This window comes from Podarcis vaucheri (genome assembly GCF_965113315.1).
Source record: "Podarcis vaucheri genome assembly, chromosome: 4".
In the NCBI taxonomy this organism is placed as follows: domain Eukaryota; kingdom Metazoa; phylum Chordata; class Lepidosauria; order Squamata; family Lacertidae; genus Podarcis; species Podarcis vaucheri.
In genome coordinates this window covers 31,489,319-31,497,554 of record NC_138762.1, presented here as the reverse complement: position 1 = coordinate 31,497,554, position 8,236 = coordinate 31,489,319, and positions in this window count along the sequence as shown.

Sequence of the window (8,236 nt, the reverse complement as noted above, 5' to 3'; positions counted from 1 at the left end):
GAAGCTGCAGCCGAGAAGCTTGGCTCCCTGAAGCTGCCTCTCTATTTTTAGTCCCTCGTATGTGCCCACCCAATGCTGTTCCCCTTGTTTGTTTCCTACCAAACAATGAGACCTGAAAGAATTGCTTGGAAAACAGCCAGCCTTGATGGCGGAGCTGTCAGCTGCCAAACCTCGGACAGCTTTCTGCAACCCCCAAGGTAGTATGAAATAGGACTGAAATGTTAAGTATGCTCTTCTGTTCTACTTGGAACAGTTTTCGAACCGTAATGGCTTTGTCTGTTTTTATAACTGTACGCTGTGCTGTTGTAACCCGTCTTGGGACTTCATGGGGGCAAGACCACTGACAGAACTTCCACAGCACTTCATGTCCCCTCAAACACGTGTTTTTCTGTGAAAGACGCTCACTCAGGCCATTTGAAACTCTCATCTCGGAAATACTGCTGAAGAAAGGAAGAAGAATCGGTACAGAAACAGGGGGCAGTGGATAGGAATTCCCTCCACACACACAAAATAGTAATAATAATTGAGAGTCTTCCCCTTCTTTTAATCTCGTCTAGAATACCACATTTAGGAGCACAGAAGAAGTCTGAAAGCCTGATGCTCTTCTTCAGTACACCCAAGCCTTGAATCATGTCTATGTCTGTGGTGGACCTCAAGTTCAGTGCTGTTATGAATAGCTGCTTTTCAATGCCCAGATGAGCACTGTGGAGACACTGCACACTTTTTTCTGTACCAGAGTGTCTCCTCACCTAGTCCTGATTCAATGCTTCCAGTGTCTGAACTTTTCTTGTTTTAATATACATTTTTACTAGTTTTTACATATATTTTCCAAACAGAACATATCATCTCATCTCATCTTATACAACATTCTGGCTATTTTAGCCTGAGACTTCCATCAACCGCGTCTAATGATTTTCAAACCTCATCTCTTAATCTTACATTTATTATCCTATTACTTTTAATAATCCATAACTTAAAATCCATTCTCATAAATCTTTTCTGCAATATTTCATATAGTTCTCCTTACAAAACTTCTTGTAGTCCTACAAGCGTAGTCAGTTGGTTACAATTATATTTCAGATAACTCGTATATTTACTTCAATCTTTCAAGAATTACTGGTCCCGCTGGTTTCGAATTCTCCCTGTCATTTTATCCAAATCTGCGTAATCCATCAATTTCATCTGCCATTCCTCTTTCGTCGGTAGTGCTTCCTGCTTCCATTTCTGTGCTAATAATACTCTTGCTGTAGCCAGTGTCTGAATTTTTCAAACTGTCCTTGGGTCTCAAGAGAAAACGTATAGAGCACAATACTGACGACTTACAAAAAAAACCAACCCCCCTCAAACCAACCCCACCCCCCCCCCAAAAAAAAACCCTGGGAGAAAAGCAAACATCTTAGAAAACACTCATACACATGAGAAATCAGGTGATAAAAATAAGTCATGATTGGCTTCCTGATATCCTAAGGCTGAGGGGGGATGGGGAGACGGGACAAATAGGTTTGTTATTTTTCCCTAACTTCAGTTCTGAGTTTTCTTGTTGCCTTTGTGGATATTATTTTAGAGCAAAGTAAAGAAAATGTGATAGAGACAGGAAGCTGCCTCATATCATGTCATATGAACTGACCAGGACTCTGAGACCAAGAGGAGATTTGATAGCCATCTTCAAATACCTCAAGGGCTGTCACATGGAAGATGGAGCAAGCTTGTTTTCTCCTGCTGCGGAGGGTAGGGCTCATTTCATACTGATATCTGCATGGCTTCTATTAACTAACATGGTTAACTTTATATACAGAATGTGATGGATCTGACCTGGCTGAGTTTTGTCCATATCAGACCTCTCGCACTGAGTGCCCGCTTATGTCTGAGTCACTTGCGTATTGCTAAGCCAACTAATGATATAAAAACCAGCTAATTATGTAAAAAAATATATGGTGTAATATGTATATTAAATGTATAATAAATATTACGGAGTCATGCCCCAGGCACTGCTTTATTTCAGTTTCCTAAGTAAATAAGTATTCATGCACAGGTATTTTTATACAGCATTATTCTATGTATCTATTTATGTGCTGGCTACTTTAGAAAACCTGGAATGGATATGCATAAAATATACATATACAGTCATTCCTCGGGTTACAGATGCTTCAGGTTGAGGGGTTTTTTTGGGTTACGGATGCGCTGAAACCTGAAAGTACTGGAAAGGGTTACCTCTGGGTTTCGGCAATCACGCATGCGCAGAAGCACTAAATCGCAACCTGTGCGTGCGCAGACGCGGCGCTGCAGGTTGCGAACGCTGCAGGTTGCAAACGTGCCTCCTGCACGGATCATATTCGCAACCCAAGCATCCACTGTAATAAAAATTATTCAGATTTGTGGAGTCCTGTGGGTGGCACTGTGGTCTAAACCACAGAGCCTAGGGCTTGCCGATCAGAAGGTCAGCAGTTCGAATCCCCACGACGGGGTGAGCTCCCGTTTCTCGGTCCCTGCTCCTGCCAACCTAGCAGTTTGAAAGCACGTCAAAGTGCAAGTAGATAAATAGGTACCGCTCCGGCGGGAAGGTAAACTTCTGGTTCACCAGAAGTGGCTTAGTCATGCTGGCCACATGACCTGGAAGCTGTCTGCGGACAAACGCCGGCTCCCTCGGCCAATAAAGCAAGATGAGCACCGCAACCCCAGAGTCGTTCACGACCGAACCTAACGGTCAGGGCTCCCTTTACCTTTACCTTTACCTTTGCATCTTATATTGTTTTGTTTGCATTTCTTTGGCCCAAGTTTGTATATCTTCTGCTAATTTGGGCAACACATCAGAAGCTTGCTTGCCCCTTTCCTTGCCTCTGCCAATTAACCATGCTGGCATCCTCCTGCCTCTCCCTTCCCTGGTGTGTGAGATTTCTGCGATAATTTCACTAGTGTGCGCTGAACGTGACAGAGCCTTCTCAGTAGTGGCTCTTTATTTATGAAATGCCCTCCCTCTTGAGGTGCATCCGACTTTCTCATTTTGAACATTCAGGAGGAATTTAAAAACAGTCCTGTTCACCAAGGTATTGGATTGCTGAAATATACTTGGACATTATTGGCTATGAGGATATGTGACTGTCTTAAAATGTTTTTAGACATCTTTAATATTTTTAAATCTTAAACAAATAAAATACTATTGTATCATGCTGTTGTCAGCCACCCTGTACTCCTTTGGGAAGAAGAGCAAGATGGAAATTTGATTGATTAATTAATTAATAACAAATAAAACGGCAAGCAAGATTACAGTATTAGTTCCATACTTTATCGCTTTCTTTCTGCTTCTGAAAAGTCCAGAAAAAAGTTTAATTAATGTGTTGATTCACATTATTATTGGCATCCTCCTGCTACTGATTATTTGGAATGGGTTTGTATATGATTTTCCTTGTGCTTTTTATTTGAAATTACTCACAGGAGCATTTTTTTTCTGTGTGTGTGTGTGTGCGTGCGTGCGTGGGACTGCTGAATGCTGGCCATTTCCTGTTTAAGCTGGCCTCCAGTTAGATTTAACTGGTTGTTTTTTTCTCGATGAATGTACCCTTGTGTGTAACATTATTAGCTGGTTTCTATAAATCCTCTCAGCATTTAGAAATTCTCTCTCTGAGAAAGTTTGCACTGGCACATTTTTGAGCAGTTGAATATCCGCAGATGACGGCAGTTACCAATTCTAAATGGATCGCTGTTGAAGTACTTCTGAGGCACGCACACCCTCCCCATGTCTACTATTATATTTATCAATTTAAATATATCACATCTTTTGACTTCCAAAGCCCTCAAGGCAGTTTTGAAACGAATTCATTTAAAGCCTACTAAAAAGTTAAAACCAATACAAAAAGCAAAAAGAAAGAGACCTTAAAACACAATACAAAAAACAACCTAAAGTTGTAAACGATAAAGCCAGATGTTAAAAACAAATAAGTGTTAAATAAATATATATATTTAAATACAGTTTGAAATCTAAAAGACCGGGACAGTTTTCTCCTGGTCCTCTGGATACCCAAGTCCTGGGCCATTTGGGGTTGTAAAAGTCAAAGCTAACCTACTAACACAGGAGACCAAGCCTCTTAACATTGATTTTCTTAAAATTCAATTCTGGTTTCCCTTTGTTTATTATATCCTACTCTTCATTCAGTTTTTAAAATAAAATAAAATTGGAGTTAGGAATGAGTTTGTGACAAGTGCAATGGGATTCTTCTCTCCTTCTTGTCTCCTTGAAATCTGATGGGAGGGCGTTCCACAGGGCGGGTGCCACCACCAAGAAGGCCCTATGCCTGGTTCCCTGTAACTTTACTTCTTGCAGTGAGGGAACTGCCAGAAGACCCTCATCGCTGGATCTCACTGTACAGGCTGAATGAGGGGGTGGAGATGCTCTTTCAGGTATCCTAATTATTATTAGTATTAGTATTATTCTCAACAGTGCCTACAGTTTAATAGATGAGACAGGATGAAAAGAGAGATGAGGGACAATGTGTGTAGTGGAATGTAAGAGAAGCAGGTGTTTCCTAAGCAACCACTGAGTAAGTCATATTTTCTTGCAGCTTTGTGGACAGGCATCTGGATCCCCCAATAACCAAGCAAAAGCTGTGCTGTTGTACTTTTTTTTTTCTTTGCACAAAAAGGTGCCCTTTGTAGATGCAAAGGCCACTTGCATCAGTTGTAAGCTGCAACTTCCACAGCCCATCCAGTCTCCTTTCAGGTATCCGCTTCATCCTGTATTTTATGCACTGTGATGAGCCTGCGCTGGGCTCATCCACACCACATTTTGTCCATATGATAGCACAATATGGCACTTGGTGAGAATGCAGTCTTGCTGCTTCCTGCCACCCTCGCCAATTAGTGCTGACAGTGTGAAGGATTTTGTACATGATACAAAAGTGGCAGGACCCTATCCTGAGGAGATTGTTGTAATCAAAGTAGGGCAGACAGGACAAAAGTCAAGCAGGGGACAGAGTATGAAAAGAAGTAGCTATTGCTAGAATACGAGCAAGGAAGGCCATGGTAGGACTATGCCTCCCAAGTGTTTCTCTCAGACCTCACTGCAGTCACATTCACGCCAGCCATACATTTAAAGCACCAACCCTAACACTTGAGCAGCCATGAAGAATATTGGGAACTGTAGTTTGTTAAGTGTGCTAGCCTCACAGAGTTCCCAGCACCCTTCACAAACTACGGCTCCCAGTGTTTTCCATATAGTGTTATAAGAGTGCTTCAAATGTATGGAGGTGACATTAACTTGTTACAAAACTGCAACCATTGGGTTATGAGAGTCATCAGTGTCTTCTTTTACCACCTGTGTGTACACAATTTGGCACACCTAAAGCATGTGCACATATAGGGCTCTTCCAGATGACCTGTTTGTTGATTATTATTATTATTATTATCATTATCATTATTATTATTATTATTAATGAACATGCATTTGGGTTTCTTTTCACTAAGTTTGCATGCAGTTATATGACATCAATCAATTGTTATTCCACATAGTCTAGTGCAGGCACATCCAACAGGTAGATCACGATCTACTGGTAGATCACTGGACGTCTGTGGTAGATCACTTTCTCCCCCCAAAGAAGCTCAATAAGTTTGGTTCCCCTTTTTTGCCCTGCACCCCCCAAAAACGGGGCTTTCTTCGTCCCTAAAAAGAGCTCAACAACTTTGACCTGAACCCCCCAAAAGGGGGTAGATCACTGCCAGTCTTCCTGTTTTTGGGGTTCTCCCTGTTTTGGGGTTCTCCAAGTTCTCCCTGCTCCATCTTCCCTATCAAACTGCCCTACAACAAGTGAATGCCAGCAACATGTGAATGGGGAGAAGGTGTACTTAAGTCACACAGCCTGATGCCAGTTTTTTATTAAATTAATTGCCTGGTGCAATTAATTGACATTGTATTTAAATTAATTGCCTAGTGCTGAGTCTGCAAAGGAACCCCTATGGGCTCACCGGCTCACCACCACTGAATCCTTGATAAGTACCTGTGTTCAGGCACTTACTTAGTAAAGACTCAAAGAATTGTAGAGTTGGAAGGGATCCTGAGGATCATCTAGTCAAACCCCTTGCGATTCAGAAATATGCAGCTGTCTCAAATGGGGATCAAACCTGCAACCTTGGCGTTATCAGCACCACAGTCTAACCAACTGAGCTATCTAGGCATTCAGTAGTATAATATATAATTATAATATAATGAGAATAATAGATGCCACAAATCTGTTCCCTGTCTTTGTCTATTTTTTTTAAAGTCTCTCTCTCCAAACTCCACTTAGCTTGGAAATTCTCTCAAAACTTAATTATGAGGTGCGAATCTTTTTAAAATGCTCCCAGGATCTGCGTGTTTCCAGTGCTTGCAGGAGCAGCTGACGTTCTGTGTGCTCGTTCTGTCCAACAACTCTGGCTGCAGACTCTACAATGTCCCCTGCCTCTTATTTTGCTGGAGTAGGGAAGGGAATTTAACTGGAGGCATCAACAGAACCGACTGCAGACCGTAATTGAGGAATGGCTGGCTGGGGTGAGCAGGGGCATCATTAAATTATTATTTTTTTGTAGCCTGCACAGAAATGGCACTGGCAGCCATAACTGAAGCCACTTGACCATGTCAAACACTTTCTGCTGGGAGAATATAATGGAATCACCCCTTTCACTGAAAGGGCAACTACAGAAGCAGGAAGATGCCTCCTAAAATGCTCTTTGAGGGAGGCTGGGAAACTGGGGCAGAGGTTGACATCTAGTGGTAACAAGCACTGTAGGGATTGTGCATGGAGCCTGGGAAATTAACCACAGAAGATGCTGTGAAACAAACCCTGTGCAACAGTTGTAGACAAATGTCCTTTCAAAATTCCCCACTTTATTTGTGGACAGAGAAATTGGGGGATCTATGTACTTCACCAGATTTCTTCAAAGAGAGGAGAAATTCACCATCCATTTCCATTGGGTTGGGTCCACCAGCAGCAGAGGGAGTAGCATAGCGCCTTTCAGGTGGTCCATGGTGTGTCTGTGGATTTGTTGTTGAAGACAGAAGGCTGCACATCAATTGCATTAAATATGCTCTTTGGTTGTATTTCTTCTTCTTCTTTTAGTTCTTACACTGTGCTGTCTTTTATCATATTGCACTACCGTTTGAATTCTGCAGAATGCAAACTGCAATACAATGAAATAACATTTGAAAAATAAACAAAAGAAGCAATTAAATACAACTGAAATCATCCACCACCCAGCACAGAATATTGCAATTTGTTTACAAGTGGTCTGTCAGGACCCTCAACAACTTTAAAGCGCACCATGAAGGGAAAACTCTAGGGACCACTGCTCTGGAGCAAACCTTCTTACGGAGCATTGTGGCAAGGTGGGGGAAGGTACAACAACTACACTACCAAAAAAATGATGAATAATACACTGAAGAAATTCTGCAAAGCAACCTTCTTCTATGGGGAGTGAGGAGGGGGGGGGAATTTTCAGAAATCTTCCCAGGAAAAAAATGAATTGTGATAAATTTCAGAGAGTCGCCATGAACTGGGCCTACCTGCTTTCAACATGAAACAGTTCAGAAACATGGATGAAACCGGCTGAGGCAGTTGCTTCTCAGAACACAATGTTGTTATGGACAGATCACCTCAGGGCTTGCTGTGAGCTGGGCTGGTTTATTATGCAAGAAGTTCCCCTCTTTTAGTTCCCCTTGAGGCTTTGGGTGGCCTGGAGATCACTGGGAATCAACCAGTAGTCAGAGTTGGTCACAGCAAGAAACTCTTCTGGAATGCACCTGTGGGTGGGTGGTGGTTCATTTTGTCTGGTCTGCCAAACTTGCTAAGAAATTTCCGGAGAAAAGCAATGTGTGAATGCAAAGGTTAGCTCCCTACCCTCCAACATTTCTCCAATGAAAATAAGGACGTCCTAAGGAAAAGTGGGACATTCCTGGATCATATTAGAAACTGGGACGGCTTCTCTAAATCAGGGACGTCCCTGGAAAATAGGGACACTTGGAGGGACTGTGGTTGTGCTTGCTTTACTCGCCAACTCCATCTACCTCCCACCAACCACCAACCACCCCTTGCCCTTACACCTTGCCGAAATCCCCTTCCCCCAGAGCCCACCCAAAAAACCCTCCCACTCCTCTTAGACCTCACTAAAGCATCACCACTCACCTGCCTGCTTGCCTGGCTCACATAGCTGGTCTCTCACTCTCTTGGTCTGTCCGCTTACTTGGGCCACCTGCCCACCTACCCACTAGTCC